Here is an 18,048-nt window from a genome sequence, read left to right as displayed (position 1 = left end):
TCTCATCGGTATTCTGCACCTGTGTTACCCATACCTTTTATCATGGGGGGCCGGCTGCATCGTGCTAGTGCATTTGCCATTTTTGACCTGAGTTGGCTGGTGGCTTTTTTGTGGTGAGTTTTTTTGATTTTTCTTCTTTGAAATTATGTCCTTTTCGGTGAATCACAAGTAGTGATGGCAAGCATTAAAATGCTTGGGTGCTTGTTACACGAGAAGAGCAATATCTAGTGCTGGAGTGCTCGTCTGGAGTAACAAGAATAATGAAAGTCAATGGGTAACTTGAACATTTTTCCGGCCGCTCCCCCAGGAGGTCTGAGGGGGGCCTGGAAATCACTAAAATGGATGCAAATGTGCCACCCCCACGCCTGTAGCAGCCGAACTGCTCGGATCCGGACCCGCTGTGTGGATCGAGGGATCCTCCAGACCCAGGGGTCACGCGGACACGCCAAATGAAAAGGGGGACTTATTTATACGGGGTTGTTTGTAAAATGTCTGTGACGCCACCCACGGTGTGTGTTGAAAGGTGGCACCACCGCTGCTGTTGTGGGGCACCCCGGGAGAGATGTAATGGCAGCCGGATGTTAACCCCTCCGTGGGTAGGGATGGTTGCTCCAGGGCCCAGTGTCTCTGTGCAGGAGATGGCAATGGCAGGGGCCTGCGCGCCCGGATGTATCAGGGGATGTTTGGTTACTCACAGTTGAATAAATCACACAAGTCTTTTGGTAAACCAAGGTGCTGGTGGCCAGCCGCCGCGTGCGGTTGTACTCTGGTCCCCCACCCGGGCTGGTGGTCGCAGTCTTTTCCCTCTGCACTGTTTTTGCTTGTGTTGAACTTCCCGGTATGGAACACGGGAGTCCGCTCCCGGCTTATTGTGTACCTGAGGAGCCGCGCCCGCTGACACTGACCCGTGGGATCTATCGGGCCCTGGCGGTTGCCCTATCCCTCTCTGTGGGTGGTTGTCTTCTTTTGGGACTTTGGTTGGGAGAGGAGCTAAAATCCTGCCCTTAATTGGTTAATTAGCTAGGCCGTTGGTTCCGGTCCTGGCTTCAGGGTCCAAGTACCCCCTCTGTGCACAGTTTCCGGGTCCGTGCTCCGGTGTCGGTACCAGCGGGCTCCAACCCTGTCCTGGTCCACCTCGGATTTCCGGCTGCCGTCTTCCCGTCACCTGCTGACGGGGACCACCGTCTGCCACCTAGCCAAGGCACCAGGGCTCCGACCCTGGCGCCCATCAACTTGCGCTTCACCTCCGCTGGAGCTACACCTAGTCCTAGCCTCCACTTCACTCAACTTGAACTCTAGACTTAATCTGTGAACTGATCTGTTTTCTCGCCCCGGGCTGTCTAGACCCCTAGGTGGGCGTTTCCTAACCGCCTGGTCTCGCCCACTGGTGTGCCTGTCTTGCCCTGAGGGGGGTGGCTAGGGTTTCAGGTCGGCTGTATGTTTCCTAGGTGAGGGATGGTGTTATGCGGGGGCCTCTTGTGTGACTACCTGGTTTTGCCAGGGCGTCACACAAACACTGCTGAAATGGAATGGCAACAGCATGGGACAATGCCAGGACAACTCTGACTCCCAGGTCACTGCTGGTAACAATGTTGTCAGAGTATTACACCACTTTAACGGACTGACAATAAAACATACAACATGGATTTTTGTGGACATCTTAGGAAACATTCTTTCCAGTATATATGACACATTTCTAAGGCCGATTTAACTAGAGAGAATATCTACCTACTCCATCTCATTTTGCTACAACTATATATATATATATATATATATATATATATATATATATATATATATATACACAATTCCAGAAATTTGTGCACCATTTCTGCATCTCTTGGCAGAAAAACCGCATGCAAAAAACGCACATTTTTGCCTACTTTTTTATGCTTTTCTTTGCATGCGTTTTTTTATTGCTTTTATCAAAAGCGCAGTCAAAAATGCTGAAAGAATTGACATGACGTATCTAAAAGGGATAATTGGGTCTCCCATGTACAAAACCCTTCTTACCCACTCTACTTGAAATGAAGACATAACAACTTTTTATGGGCGAATGGCCACAGCTTTTATTTAAACGGTATACATGTATCACAACTTGCGGCTCGACATGCCACCCTCTTTTAACATAAACCGATACATGTATACCCTCCCAACTGACAAACAACCGATAGGTCCGTCCAAGAAGCCAATAATCATCCTTATCCCCTGGCCGTAACATACCACTGGCCCAGAGGACCACCTCGGCTGTGACCAACCAACCCAAGGTGTGGGGTAATAACGTTCCATCGTTAAAATACCCCTCCCCAGAACCTGCAGGACCTACGCCCACAAGTTCCCAATCCTGTCTGAAGCCACTACCCCTGAGTGACTTCATACTCCCCACCGACTATCGGTGCTCCCAGCCTCTAGGAACGGACCTATCCCCCCGCTGCGACAAACAAAGAAACCACCATATAAACCCTTTGATGTTATTGTTTTTTTTTTTTTTTTTTTAAAACTTTAATTGTTTTTTTTTTTTTTTTTTTTTTTTTTTACATTAAGGGCGGGTGGGCGGGCCACACACGAAATGGCACCCACGGCAAAGAGGAGGTACTGCTAACGACTGCCCCTTATAAACCCCCCCTTTCTCTCCCCACCCCTTATGACCTCTGGCCCAATCCTCGCCGCTCACCAAACCACCAATCCCTTCATCCCTTACACAGCCCTATTCCCTCCACATTAACCCCTTCCTACCCTATACCCTCCCGATAGACATGGGGCTCATTCACCCCTATGGGGCTCATTGCCCATCTTGACGTATCTAAAAGGGATAATTGGGTCTCCCATGTACAAAACCCTTCTTACCCACTCTACTTGAAATGAAGACATAACAACTTTTTATGGGCGAATGGCCACAGCTTTTATTTAAACGGTATACATGTATCACAACTTGTGGCTCGACATGCCACCCTCTTTTAACATAAACCGATACATGTATACCCTCCCAACTGACAAACAACCGATAGGTCCGTCCAAGAAGCCAATAATCATCCTTATCCCCTGGCCGTAACATACCACTGGCCCAGAGGACCACCTCGGCTGTGACCAACCAACCCAAGGTGTGGGGTAATAACGTTCCATCGTTAAAATACCCCTCCCCAGAACCTGCAGGACCTACGCCCACAAGTTCCCAATCCTGTCTGAAGCCACTACCCCTGAGTGACTTCATACTCCCCACCGACTATCGGTGCTCCCAGCCTCTAGGAACGGACCTATCCCCCCGCCACAGACCGGCCACGTGACCCCTTACGTGGCCCGGGCCCCCCACACCCCCAGGGCTTGCTCCAGACCATCCCGCAAACCAAGCATCCACAAGTCCAAGCCAATATCTGTGAGATGCACCCCATCTCTCCGCAAATATTGCCCTGACGACTCCTCCAATTCCTTATGTCGCACCACCAAGCCCCCATTCCGCGTCACAAACCGGCCAATCGCCCTATTCAACTTAATACGTGCCCTATTAATCCGGTCAGCCGACCTCCCAAAACGCCAGTTCTCCCTAGCCACAATATCCGACCATACTATAATAATACCCGGGAACGCTCTCCACAGGTGCAGAAGATCCAACTTAATGTCCCTTTTTAATTCCCTCGCTGTCCTCACCCCTAGATCATTTCCACCCACATGCAAAATGAGAACATTAGGATCCTGGTCGATCCTGCTATAGTACGCCACCTCTGGCCGAACTCTCCCCCAGGTCATGCCCCGAATCCCGATCCATTTGACCCGTGCCTCCGTTCTCGCCACTCCAAGTTGCCGACCGTCGGAACGCACATCCGCCCGCAACGCTCCCCAGTAAACAAAGGAATGCCCGAGAATCCACACCAGGCACACACCTAAAAAATATAAAACCAAGAATAAACAGCAACTGAACGAAAAAACCATGTCTCACAATAAATAGCTATTGACCCCCGTAATTCCACACCAGCCGAATCACTCCCCCTCACCCCTCAGCAGGTGAGGCCTCACGTACAAACGGAACCTGGACGACTCCCATCTCCCAATACGCCGGATACAATCATCGCTCAAACCCCACCTGGCCGCCTCTGTCGCTGCCCCAATCCGAAAAGAGTGTGACCCATAGTCACCCGGCACCTCCCCCACTCGTGCCAACACAGTTTTGAAAACCGCAATAAACTGGAATCTGGACAATGCAGATCCATCCATGTGTCTCAAGAAAACCCCAGGATAACCTCCCCTTATCTTCAAAAACTCTGTTACCTGCCCAACACAATGGGTGTCCCGGAATCCCATACAAAACCACCAGGCGCCCGCGCCCCACCTGATCCGTTTTGGAAAAACGTAATCGACATTCCACTCGATCTACCCCAAGCGTTACGTCTCCCAATAACAACCCTCCTACTACCTGCTTCGCCGGGCTAACCAACTCGCCAATCCGAAAGGCCCCGAAAAAGGCCAACACAAATGCCACTGCAAACAACCTCTGTTCGTAAGGGGATGCACACACGTCCCCCAAGCACCCCACTAAACGCACTAACAATGGAAGCGATATCGGCCGCCTAGAGTCCCGCGACCGCGCCCCTCTTCGAAAACCCTTCATGGCCTGCCGTACTAGAAAATCCTTCGTGGCATCCCGCACCCCTTGCAACTTGAATAAAAAGGCCAAAGCTGACAACCGGTAACTCATTACCGATACGGACCGCCCCGCTGAAAAATCGCCACTAATCACCGCCAAAACCCCCACCACTCGGCCATGATAACCCGGCTCCATGCCCTCCGACCTGCCTAACTCTTCCCACTCATTCCACACTGCCTGGTATCGGCACCAAGTAGCCTCAGACACCGATCTCCTAATGCCCTCCAAAGCTACACCAATGCTAGATCCCACAACCATTCCGGACATAGTGCTCCATCGTCGTCTGCTCCCGGCACCAGCCTTCTGAACCTGCGAAACTGAAACCGAGACAGCGCATCAGCCACCTCGTTCTGAACCCCCGGCACATGCCTCGCCACAACACAAATGTTCAGTGCCAAGCAACGGAGCACCAGATGCCTCAGATACCCCACCACCGGGGGAGATTTTGCTGACAACGAATTGATCGAATGAACCACCGCCATATTATCACAATGCATGCAAACCTTTTTTCCCGAAAATTCAGAGCCCCACAGCTCGAGCGCCACTATGATCGGGAACAATTCAAGCAAAGCCAAATTCTTTACCAACCCCTTCTCCTTCCATGCTTGTGGCCACTGTGCCACGCACCAATGAGTCTGAAAAATCGCTCCAAAACCCGTCGCCCCTGCCGCATCCGTAAACAGCTCAATCTGACTATTGGACATTGCCTTGCTCATCCACAGTGTCCTACCATTATACCTGTCTAAAAAGGAATCCCAAACCAGCAGATCCCCTTTCATCACCCTCGTCACTCTGACAAAATGATTCGGCGCTGTCACTCCAGCAGTCGCGCTCGCCAATCTCCTATTAAATATGCGCCCCATCGGCATGATGCGACAGGCGAAATTCAATTTTCCCAAGACTGACTGCAACTCCCTCAGCTTCACCTTTTTAGCCTGGTATAATGACCGCACTGACGCTTTCAAATCCACCAACTTCCCTTCCGGCAAGCGGCATTCCATCGCCATCGTGTCAATTTCTATGCCCAAAAAGCATAAAGCCGTCACTGGCCCTTCCGTTTTTTCCTTCGCCAAAGGAATACCCAAACTCTGCGCTATCCGCTGTAACGTAAACAACAACAATGAACAAACCGAAGACCTTGCCGGCCCGACACAAAGGAAATCGTCCAAGTAATGAATGACGGAGTGAACCCCCGCCATGTCCCGGACCACCCATTCCACGAAAGAACTAAATGCCTCGAAATAAGAACAAGAAATAGAACATCCCATGGGCAGGCAACGGTCCACATAATACTCCCCCTCCCACATACATCCCAACAGATGCTGACTGTCTGGATGCACTGGGAGCAAGCGAAAAGCTGCCTCCACATCCGCTTTCGCCATCAGGGCCCCACGCCCGGCCGCCCGCACCAAATCCAAAGCTCTGTCAAAAGAAACATAACAAACCGCTGACAGCTCCGGTGATATCCCATCATTCACCGACAACCTGGCCGGGTAGGATAAATGATGTATGAGCCGAAATTTCCTCGGCTCTTTTTTGGGAACCACCCCCAATGGCGAAATCCGAAGATTGGAAAATGGTGGGTCCTGAAACGGTCCCGCCATCCTCCCTAATTCAACCTCCTTGTCCAGCTTCTCTTTCACAACCTCTGGGTGTTCCCTTGCGGACCTCAAGTTACCTGGGCGAAACACTGGGGCCCCAGATTCAAACGGAATCCGAAAACCCTCAGTAAAACCCTTCCTCAATAACTCGGCCGCCCGCACATCCGGATACCTACTTAAATAGGGAAGCATCGCCTCTACCCTCACCGGCGTCCTCCCTTTTTCCAGCCCCCTCCCCAGGCTTACTTTTTCCTTTCTTAAAGCACCGGGACAACGGATGGGAACCTCCACATCCGGAACACTCGTGCTTGAAACGGCACGAGGCCCCGAATTTACACTGACCCTCATTGAATTGCCAGCAGGCTCCCTTTCTCTGACCCGCCGAGGACCCGTTGCTTGTACCCGAACCCCCGGCAGCCCCCCGAAAGGGCTGAGCCGGGGCTGTCATTAACCTCATCCACAAGGAGATGTCCTTGTGGTCCCATTTAAGTCCGGCCCGCAGAGCCTTGCGCTGCCGAAACTGTTCATCGTACCTCAACCACCCTAACCCGCCATACACTCTATACGCCTCCCCAATTGAATCCATATACCCGAAAAGTGCGGAACAATGTTCCGGCTCCTTTTCCCCAATGACACTGGCTAGGATCGCAAAGGCCTGTAACCAGTTGGTAAATGTCCTGGGAATAAGCCTATACCTCCTCTTTTCCTCATCCTCCTTCTCCTTTTTTGAATCGCTTGGCTTCACCTTATCCAAGTTAAACTTCTCAAGGGGAAGCAGGGAAAAAATTTCCACATACTCCCCTTTCCAGATCTTCTCCCTCACCTCCTTTTTCAAATGCACCCCCAACGGACTCTCGAAGCAAACGTATACCTCGCTCCGCGCCCTATCATCTAGCCGCACCACCTCATCCTCTTTCTCCTTCTCTTTTTCCCCATCCTTTACCGCGTCCGACCCGGCCGCAACCCCTGCCCCCTGCCCTGCTTCTGACGCCACTGCAGCTCCCTGCGTAGCAATACTCTGCGCCGCCACCCCCGGCGGCACGCCACCCGAGGGACCCACCCAAGCCCCCGCCGGCGAACCAGACCCACTAGTACCTGCTCGCTCAGCCGACAGCCCCTGCAGCACCCCCAATAACTGCCCCCAAAAATCTGCCCCCGGTAACGCCGCCGGCTCCCGAACCCCAGAGCCCTGCGCACTCACAGACACAGAAGACCCTCCCCCCACACTACCCGCAACATTAAGCATACTCGTCGTTCTCTCACCAGGCTGCCTCTGAATCGGATCCGGAACAGCCGTATCATGATTCTCCGGACGCTCCATCCGTCTCGCTGCGTTGTCGCTTCCATCCTCGTCACCAGAGTCCGAATCGCCGCTGAGGACCTCAGGGGGGACCAGCAAGGGGACAGCCTGCAATTGGCGGCCGTCAACCCCCACGGTCACCGCACCCTGCTCCTCCACTCGCCTCCTGCTGGACCTTTTGCGTGTCGCCCGACGCGGCGTCCTGCCGCCGTCCACCCACGACGATCCCGAGGCCGACTCCTGCACTGCGGCTCCACGTGCCGTCCCCACTGGTCTCCCACCCTGCCGACTGCAGGGCGGCCGTTCGCCCTCTGATAGCCGCTGAGTCCTCCCCCCAGCACGATCCTCGCTGGGGGGGACCGTCACCACTGAACGCCCGCTGTCGCCCCGCCGATTGCCGGACCCCTCCTCCCCAGCCCTTCGGCTGGCGATCTGCAGCTCCTGTGCTGCACTGTCTGTGCGCCTCCCCTGCCGTCTGCAGGGAGTCCCCAACGGCATAGTCATCAGCTGAGCACTGCCCCCGGCCGGCACATCACCGGGGGCTGCTGTAAATCTGGTCCGGGGCCTTGCCGCCCGCGGACCGGAAGTAGGCCGCACATAAGCTCCGCCCACCTCCGGCCCGCGGGATCTCCGATGAGGATTCCTCCCGGAGGCCGGCGAAGCTCCTGCATGCTGGTGAGGGCTCCCCTGTCCCGGAGGGTCCCGCAAGGGGCTCCTAGATCTCGCTCCCCTCCCGCTGGGGGAGTAACGCTCCGGCGGCCGCGACCGCCGAGCGCGCAGCACAGGTCCAGGTGCTGCAGCTGCAGCCACAGCTGAAGGAACCAGCGCTCCGTCCCCACAGGCCGCACGCAGCTGCTCCCGCACCACATCCACCCCCAGGACTTCGGAGGCTCCACGGACCCACTCCAACAGCGCGGCGAGGTCAGCCATTCTGGAACCGGCGATGCTGACCACACACGAAATGGCACCCACGGCAAAGAGGAGGTACTGCTAACGACTGCCCCTTATAAACCCCCCCTTTCTCTCCCCACCCCTTATGACCTCTGGCCCAATCCTCGCCGCTCACCAAACCACCAATCCCTTCATCCCTTACACAGCCCTATTCCCTCCACATTAACCCCTTCCTACCCTATACCCTCCCGATAGTCATGGGGCTCATTCACCCCTATGGGGCTCATTGCCCATCTTGCTGCAGATTATTCTCTGCCCCAAATCTGCAAGAAAAAAAAAATCAACAAATGCACTACACTTCAGGTTCCTCATTGATTTTGCTGGCATAAGGATTTGCTTGCTGTTTTGTCACCAAACTGCCTTATAAAATGCATTAAAAAATGCGTGTGACTCGCGTGAGAATCGAGTGGCATCACTCGGCACGGCCTGACGCTCTCTGGACAGGAGTATACAGCTGCATAGAAATACATGCAGCTGCACGCTCCTGTCCGGAGAGATGTATGCCATTTCGGGTGATGCCACTTGATTCTCGTGCGAGTAATGCGCAAGTCATTCGCAAGTATGACACTGGCAAATCTGCATCTCTTGGCAGAAAAAAAAGTGTGTTTTTTGCCGTGTTTTTGGTGTGGATTTCTTATGAATTTTTTGTATGCGTTTTCTGTGTATTCTGGGGTGGAAAAACACTACAAAAATGATGAAAGAATTACAGTGGATACCGAAAGTATTCAGACCCCTTTAAATTTTTCACTCTTTGGTTCATTGTAGCCATTTGGTAAATTCGAAAAGTTCATTTTTATCTCATTAATGTACACTCTGCATGCCATCTTCACAGAAGAAAACAGAAATGTAGAAATTTTTTAACATTTATTAAACAAGAAAAACTGAACTATCACATGGTCATAAGTATTCACACCCTTTGCTCAGTATTGAGTAGAAGCACCCTTTGAGCTAGTACACCCATGAGTCTTCTTGGGAATGATGCAACAAGTTTTTCACACCTGGATTTGGGGATCCTCTGCCATTCTTCCTTGCAGATTTTCTCCAGTTCCGTCAGGTTGGATGGTGAACGTTGGTGGACAGCCATTTTCAGGTCTCTCCAGAGATGCTCAATTAGGTTTAGCTCAGGGCTCTGGCTGGTCCAGTCAAGAATGGTCACAGAGTAGTTCTGAAGCCACTCCTTTGTTATTTTAGCTGTGTGCTTAGCATCATTGTCTTGTTCGAAGGTGAACCTTCAGCCAAATCTGAGGTCCAGAGCACTCTGGAAGAGTTTTTCTTCCAGGATATCTCTATACTTGGCCGCATTCATGTTTCCTTCAATTGCAACCAGTCGTCCTGTCCCTGCAGCTGAAAAACACCCCATAGCATGATACTGCTACCACCATGTTTCACTGTTGGGATTGTATTGGGCAGGTGATGATCAATGCCTGGTTTTCTCCACACACACCACTTAGAATTATCACCAAAAAGTTGTATCTTTGTCTCATGAGACCAGAGAATCTTATTTCTCCTAGTCTGTGAATCCTTCATGTGTTTTTTTGCAAACTCTATGCGGGCTTTCATATGTTTTGCACTGAGGAGAGGCTTCCATTGAGCCACTCTGCCATAAAGGCCTAACTGGTGGAGGACTGCAATGATGACTTTGTGGAACTTTCTCCCATCAACCTACTGCTTCTCTGGAGCTCAGCCACAGTGATCTTGGAGTTCTTCTTTACCTCTCTCACCAAGGCTCTTCTCCCACAATTGATCAGTTTGGCTGGACAGCCAGGTCTAGGAAGAGCTTTGGTGGTCCCAAACTATTTCGATTTAAGGACTATAGAGGCTACTGTGCTCTTTGGAATCTTGAGTACTGCAGAAATTCTTTTGTAACCTTGGCCAGATCTGTGCCTTGCCACAATTTTGTCTCTGAGTTCTTTGAGCAATTCCTTTGACCTCAAGATTCTCATGTGGTCTGACATGCAGTGTGAGCTGTGAGGTCTTATATAGACAGGTGTGTGCCTTTCCAAATCAAGTCCTATCAGTTTAATTAAACACAGCTGGACTCCAATGAAGGAGTAGACCCATCTCAAGGAGGATCACAAGGAAATGGTCAGCATGTGACTTAAATATGAGTGTCTGAGCAAAGGCTCTGAATACCTATGACCATGTGATATTTCAGTTTTTCTTGTTTAATAAATTTGCAAACAATTCTATATTTCAGTTTTTTTTCTGTCAAGATGGGGTGCAGAGTGTACATTAATGAGAAAAAAAAATAACTTTTTTGAATTTACCAAATGGCTACAATGAAACAAAGAGTGAAAATTTTAAAAGGATCTGAATACTTTCCGTACCCACTGTAACATGCTGCAAATTTATTTCTGCACAAAATCTGCAAGGGAAAAAAACAAAATGTGCACAAAACTTCAGAATTCTCATTGACTTTGCTGCCTAAGGATTTGCATGCAGTTTTGTGACAAGACTGCACTAAAAATGCATCAAATAATGCAATAAAGATGCACTGTATGCACAGGGCCTTAGCGTTCTTGCAAAATCACAGCAGTTTTCCATTTCAGTCAAGAAAAATAAACAAACATGTTCCTTAGCGTTATGACATTTCATTGCTTTTGATGGGACTGTAAAATCAGCTTTTAACTTGCATCAAACTCATTAAAAACACTGCAAAAATGCAACATGAACATTGTCTTATTAGTTGGCCCACCACTCACCGTAATTCCCTATCGCCTATGACTATAGTAGAAGACATGGTATAGGGCAGGGATGTCAAACTCAAATACACAGAAGGACAAAATTAAAAATTGGACAAAGTTGCAGGCCAACCCAGTCGTAGGCCCCACATAGCTTTCCAAGAAGAATAATGGGCCCCACATAGGCCACCAAACAGAATAATGGGCCTCACACAGCCTTCCAAACAGAATAATGGCCGTACATAGCCCTCCACACAGAATACTGGGCCCTACATAGCCCTCCATATAGAATAATGGGCCCCACATAGCCCTCCATACAGAATAATGGGCCCCACATAGCCTTCCATACAGAATAATGGGCCCCACATAGTCCTAAATATACAGAATAATGGACCCCTACATAGCCCTAAATACAGCATAATGGGCCCCCCATAGCCCTCCTGTCACACTGTACAAAGGGCTAGTAAGACGTAATACAGCGTATTCCCCACTAGGTGGCAGCAGAGTAGTGAAGGAGAGTCAAAGTTACACTGTAACAGAAAGGCAGCTGAAGTACAGCAGAGTAACTCCAGCAGGCAGCTAACAGGCAAACCACCAGGGGGCAATAGAGTAGTCAAACTGTCAAGGTCTAGCCGGGAAGTCAAGTCAGTGCAGGGGGAGGATCAAAATCAAGTCAGAAAACACAACCAAGTCAGAAGCCGGGAGATCGGGAATGCAGAGGGAAACATAAACAACAGACAGGAGCGGGAAGGCAATGATTGGGGACTGAGACAGATAGACGAACGGGAGAGGGTACAAGTCAGGGCACGACAAGGAGCCAGATAAACCAGGAAATCTCACCAGAGCAAGTCACAGGCTGCAGAGCAAAATTATAACCAGCGCTGGAATGCAGGTTCAAAGACCATATATAGTGTCTCCTGAAACCAGAATGAGGCTGATGGGAGTTAACCCCTGACATGACCAGGCCGGGTCTGAGAAACACTGGAGCAGAGAATACTGGTCCTGGATCATGACACCTCCATACAGAACAATGGGCCCCACATAGCCCTCCATACAGAATAATGGGCCTCACATAGCCCTCCAAACAAAATAATGGGCCCAACATAACCCTCCAAACAGAATAATGGGTCCCACATAGCTTTCCATACAAAATAATGGACCCAATATAGCCCTCCAAACAGAATAATGGGCCCTCCATACAGAATAATGAGCCCTACATAGCCCTCCAAACAAAATAATGCACCCCACATAGCCCTCCAGACAGAATAGGCTTGCGAACCAAATAAAATCAGCTTGTGGGCCAGAGTGTGACATATGTGGTTTGTGTTTATGTTGTGCTGTTTCAGCAGGCACAGTTTTACCGGCACAACTATTTTAACCTGTGCGTGTGACATCAGCAGCATGTTCAGTTACCCGTCCCGCACCGCCGGTGTATATTAAATTACAGACGTAGCTAACAGCGGTATTAATAGGTAAACTGGTAAAGATCTGCAGTCAATGCAAGGCCTAGCCAAATTGACTATAAGGCACAGATGATGCTATGCGACAGAAGGTTGTGTAAGGCAGGGATGCTACACCATAAGAAATAGCGAGGCAGGGGACCGCGTACTGAAGAACAGCTGCTGCCATAAGGTTGCGGAAATCATCAGTGTCCAAAACACTAAACACCAACATTTTCAGGAAAATCAGTATCGAAATGTGGCAGTTTATTGCTTTGGCCTGTGCAGGGCCGGCTCCAAGTTTTTGTGGGCCCTGGGCGAAAGAGTCTCAGTGGGCCCCATCCACACATAGACATGCACAGATACATACACATACAGGCATACGTACACATACTTATTTAAAGAGAAATTCACAAAAACACATAAATAGAGAAATCTAGACACAGTCATATACACTGACATACATAGATAAACATCATACATGCACACACACACACACACACACACATTATTTTTATATATTTATCCTGTATATATATTTCTAATTTTGGGAAGCCGACAACAGCCTCACTCACCTCCCGGCTTGTCTAACAGACATGGCCGTACATAGAGCACACTAACACTGCTGTATATACATCACAAGAGAGGCTGGGGACAAACACATTACTGGGGGGAATATATATTACTGAGGAAAGGGGTATACAGCAATGGGGGGCATACAGCTCTAGAGGAGGGCAGTGACTGAGGTGGGGGGGACAAACAGCTGTGAGGTGGGGGGTGACATGCAGCTCTGGGGGTATACAGCTCTGGGGTGGGGGGGTGACACGTAGCTCTGGGGGTATACAGCACCTGGGTGGAGGGAACATACAGCTCTGAGGGGGGATACAGCACCTGGGTGGAGGGGACATACAACTCTGGGGGTATAGTAGTTTTCAGCCCCCATATTGTGTTATGAAGCCCCCATATTGTGTTATGAAGCCCCCATTGTCCTCCATATAGTATTATGTAGCCCCCATATGCACTATGCAGCCCCCATATAACATTAAGCAGCCCCCATATAGCACAATGCAGACCTAGATAGCATTAGTCACCTTCATGTAGTATACAGCCCACATATAGCACAATGCAGACACATATAGCATTAGGCACCTTCATGTAGTATATAGCCCACTTATAGCACAATGCAGATCCAGATAGCAATAGGCACCCTCATGTAGTATACAGCCCACATATAGCACAATGCAGACACATATAGCATTAGGCACGCTCATGTAGTATATAGCCCCTATATACCACAGTGCAGAGCCAGATAGCATTAAGCACCCTCATGTAGTGCAGAGCCCCTATATAGTACATTGCAGAGTCAGATAGCATTAGGCACCCTCATGTAGTATACAGCCCCTATATACCACAGTGCAGAGCCAGATAGCATTAGGCACCCTCATATAGTACACAGCACCTATATAGCACAGTGCAAAGCCAGATAGCATTAGGTATCCTCATGTAGTACACAGACCTATATAGTACAGTGCAGACCCAGACAGCACAGTGCAGAGCCAGATAGCATTAGGCACCCTCATGTAGCATACAGCTTGTATATAGCGCAGCCTGTATATAGCACAGTGCAGAGCCAGATAGTAGTAGGCACCCTCATGTAGAATACAGTGATTAATACTCAATGGCGTAACTAGAGTTTGATGGGCCCTGGTGCAAAATTTGGACCGGGGCCCCCCTCCACGTACATCGACACTTAGGGTACGGAATAATGACACTGACACTTGGGGTACAGGATAATGATGCTGACACTTGGCTCTTACCCTCAGCACCCAGATTTCCCATTATCTGAAATCCCTCTATCAGTACCCTGCTTTCCCATGTTCTGATATCCATCTTGTCCTCAGCACCCAGCTTCCCCATGCTCTGCTATACATCTTTTCCTCAGCACCCAGCTTTCCCATATCAGAGCATGGGAAAGCTGGGTGCTGAGAGATGTACAGCAGAGCATGGGAAAGCTGGGTGCTGAGGGAAAGAGCCTTATTCCCTCAGGACAAAACATTTCCATCCCATACTTGTATCTTTGTCCCCCCCTTGTATATAGATCTCCAAATACTATAATGGCCCCCACATAGCCTTCCGTATAATATAAAGGGTCCCACATAACCCTTGATATATTAGAATGCACCCCCATAGTTCTCCATGTATTACAATGCATTTCCCCAAAGTTCTCCATGTATTATAATTCACCCCATAGTTCTCCATATATTATACTGCACCACATAGGCCTCCAGTTTTATAACGCACACCCATAGTCCATGTATAAGGTAGCCTCCATATTCCTCCATATATTATAATGTAGCCCCCATAGTCCTATATGTATTATAATGTAGCGCCATAAATCATCATATTGTATTATGCAGCCCCATACTCCTCCATGTATAATGCACCCCTATATTCCATGTATAAGGTGTCCTTCATTTTGTATTATGCAGCCCCATACTGCTCCATGTATAATGCACCCTTATAGTCCATGTATAAGGTGTCCTTCATGTTTATTATGTAGTCCCATAGACCTCCATGTTTCATGCAGCCAGCACCCCCAGGCCTCAATGTGTCATGCAGCCAGCAAAATAAAAAATCAAGTACCTCTCTTCTCCTTCTGACCCCATATCTCACACACCCTGCTCCCCATACAGCCTGCACCCCCATATCACACACACTACACCCCCATATTTCACACACCCTGCTCCCCATACAGCCTGCACCCCCATATATCACACACCCTGCACCCCCATATCACATACACTACACCCCCATATGTCACACACCCTGCTCCCCATACAGCCTGCACCCCCATATCACACACACTACACCCCCATATGTCACACACCCTGCTCCCCATACAGCCTGCACCCCCCAGATCACACACACTACAACCCCATATGTCACACAGCCTGCTCCCCATACAGCCTGCACCCCCATATCACACACTACACCCCCATATCTCACACACCCTGCTCCCCATACAGCCTGCACCCCCCAGATCACACACACTACACCCCCATATGTCACACACCCTGCTCCCCATACAGCCTGCACCCCCATATCACACACTACACCCCCATATCTCACACACCCTGCTCCCCATATAGCCTGAACCCCCCAGATCACACACACTACACCCCCATATGTCACACAGCCTGCTCCCCATATCACACACACTACACCCCCATATGTCACACACCCTGCTCCCCATACAGCCTGCACCCCCATATCACACACACTACACCCCCATATGTCACACACCCTGCTCCCCATACAGCCTGCACCCCCCAGATCACACACACTACACCCCCATATGTCACACAGCCTGCTCCCCATACAGCCTGCACCCCCATATCACACACTACACCCCCATATCTCACACACCCTGCTCCCCATACAGCCTGCACCCCCCAGATCACACACACTACACCCCCATATGTCACACACCCTGCTCCCCATACAGCCTGCACCCCCATATCACACACTACACCCCCATATCTCACACACCCTGCTCCCCATATAGCCTGAACCCCCCAGATCACACACACTACACCCCCATATCTCACACACCCTGCTCCCCATACAGCCTGCACCCCCATATCATACACACTACACCCTCACATCTCACACAGCCTGTACCCCCCAGATCACACACACTACACCCCCATATCTCACACACCCTGCCCACATATCTCACCCTGCCTGTACCCCAACTTACCTCTCTCAAACACTCTGCACTCCTTCACATCCTTCTGTCACAGTCTGCAGCCCTCATATGCCACTCACCCTGCAGACCCCTTTCTCCTCATGTCCCCTCTTTTCTTATTACCAGTCATGTGTACAAATCTCCTTCAGGATTCAGTATCTCCTGGTTTCTGCTGGCATCCTGTGTCTCCTCCCACACAGTCACATGGGCGTGACATCATCGCAGGTCCTGCAGGATGGCTTATTCCGTCTTCTGTGCAGGTCAGGAGCACTCCTGCTCTGCTGCAGCTCAGACACAGCTGGTGGCCTCTCCAGGTCAGGGGCCCCTCTACTGACACCGGGCTCCCCTGACTCACAGGCCGGCCCCCTGACGGTCGCATTGTCGGCCACTACACAGCGGCACTACACATAGGGGCCCGGCAGCCGGCTCTGCAGAGCGGCTGCCGGGCCCCTATGTGTACTAGTCCCGCTGTGTAGTGGCCGGCCTGTGAGTCAAGGGAGCCCAGTGTCAGTAGAGGGGCGGCTCACTTCTCCTCGTTCCCCCACTGATCCGGTCTCCTCGGTGCGTCGTCCATTGCTGTCGCTCGCTCTGACCTCTCAGCAGGCGCGCAGTGATGACGTCACCGCGGTCCTCTGCAGAGCTGTCAGAACGCCGACAGTCACAGCGGGGAGAATGATAAGAGAGAGAGCGCGCCGCTCAATCTCTCATCATTGCTCTCAATTGTATCGACACCTGCGATGTCGATGCAATTGAAAGCGCGATCCTCGGTGGAGGGCGGTGACAGCACGGCCACCGGGCCCCCCTGAGTAGCGGTGCGCCACTCCTGCCACCGCGAGTGGGCCCCACCGGCAGCTCAGGGCCCCGGCATTTGACCGGGTTTGCCGGGTGCTGGCGCCGGCCCTGGGCCTGTGGGTGGGTAGCAGCGTATTAACGCTTGCGCTCCAAGAACTGGGGTAGGGAGACAGTTGGATGCTGTGCTGGGATATTGAAATAGATATGGTTCCTGATGGTGTTTGCAAATGTGCAAAGATAGTATCAGGGTGGGAGACATCCAAGGCTGGGTCCTGGACAGAGGATTGACCAGCACATAGAACTGAGGAAGAGGCAGTAGAGTCACCCAAAGAGAAAAACTGTGAACCCATACGTTTAGCCCACCTAGTCGACCAGGAGGCATGGCAATACAGCCAGCAACAGACGTACAGATGTCACTCTGATCCCAGTTTGGAATCAATTTTTAAAACACTCTTAATTCTTGACTCTCAAACAGGCCAATACAGCCATCAACAGACAAACACAACACACTCTCATCTCTATTTGGGATCAATTTTTAAAACACTTTTAATTCTTCACTCTCAAACAGGTAAATGAGGTGTAGATAGTGCATGGCCTAGCCAACATGACCAGGAGGAATGACATTTATTTCCAGCAATAGACATACAGAATGGGGGCTGGAGCATGGCATCCAAGCAGCAAAATGCTCAATCGAGTACCGAGAACATCGAGCACGCTAATGCTCCATTGAGTATTGAGCAGCACTGAGCATGTTCACCCATCAGTAGTTATATCGAAAGAAATAAAGCCACAAAACAAAGATGATATCTGTGGATTGTCTTTGATCTGTTGAAGAAGGGATATAATAAGAAAATCGAGTCTTTACTAAATACATTCAGAATACAAACTTAAGTTGTG

This window comes from Anomaloglossus baeobatrachus, chromosome 9 (genome assembly GCF_048569485.1).
Source record: "Anomaloglossus baeobatrachus isolate aAnoBae1 chromosome 9, aAnoBae1.hap1, whole genome shotgun sequence".
Classification (NCBI taxonomy): Eukaryota; Metazoa; Chordata; class Amphibia; order Anura; family Aromobatidae; genus Anomaloglossus; species Anomaloglossus baeobatrachus.
This window is presented reverse-complemented; position numbering follows the sequence as displayed.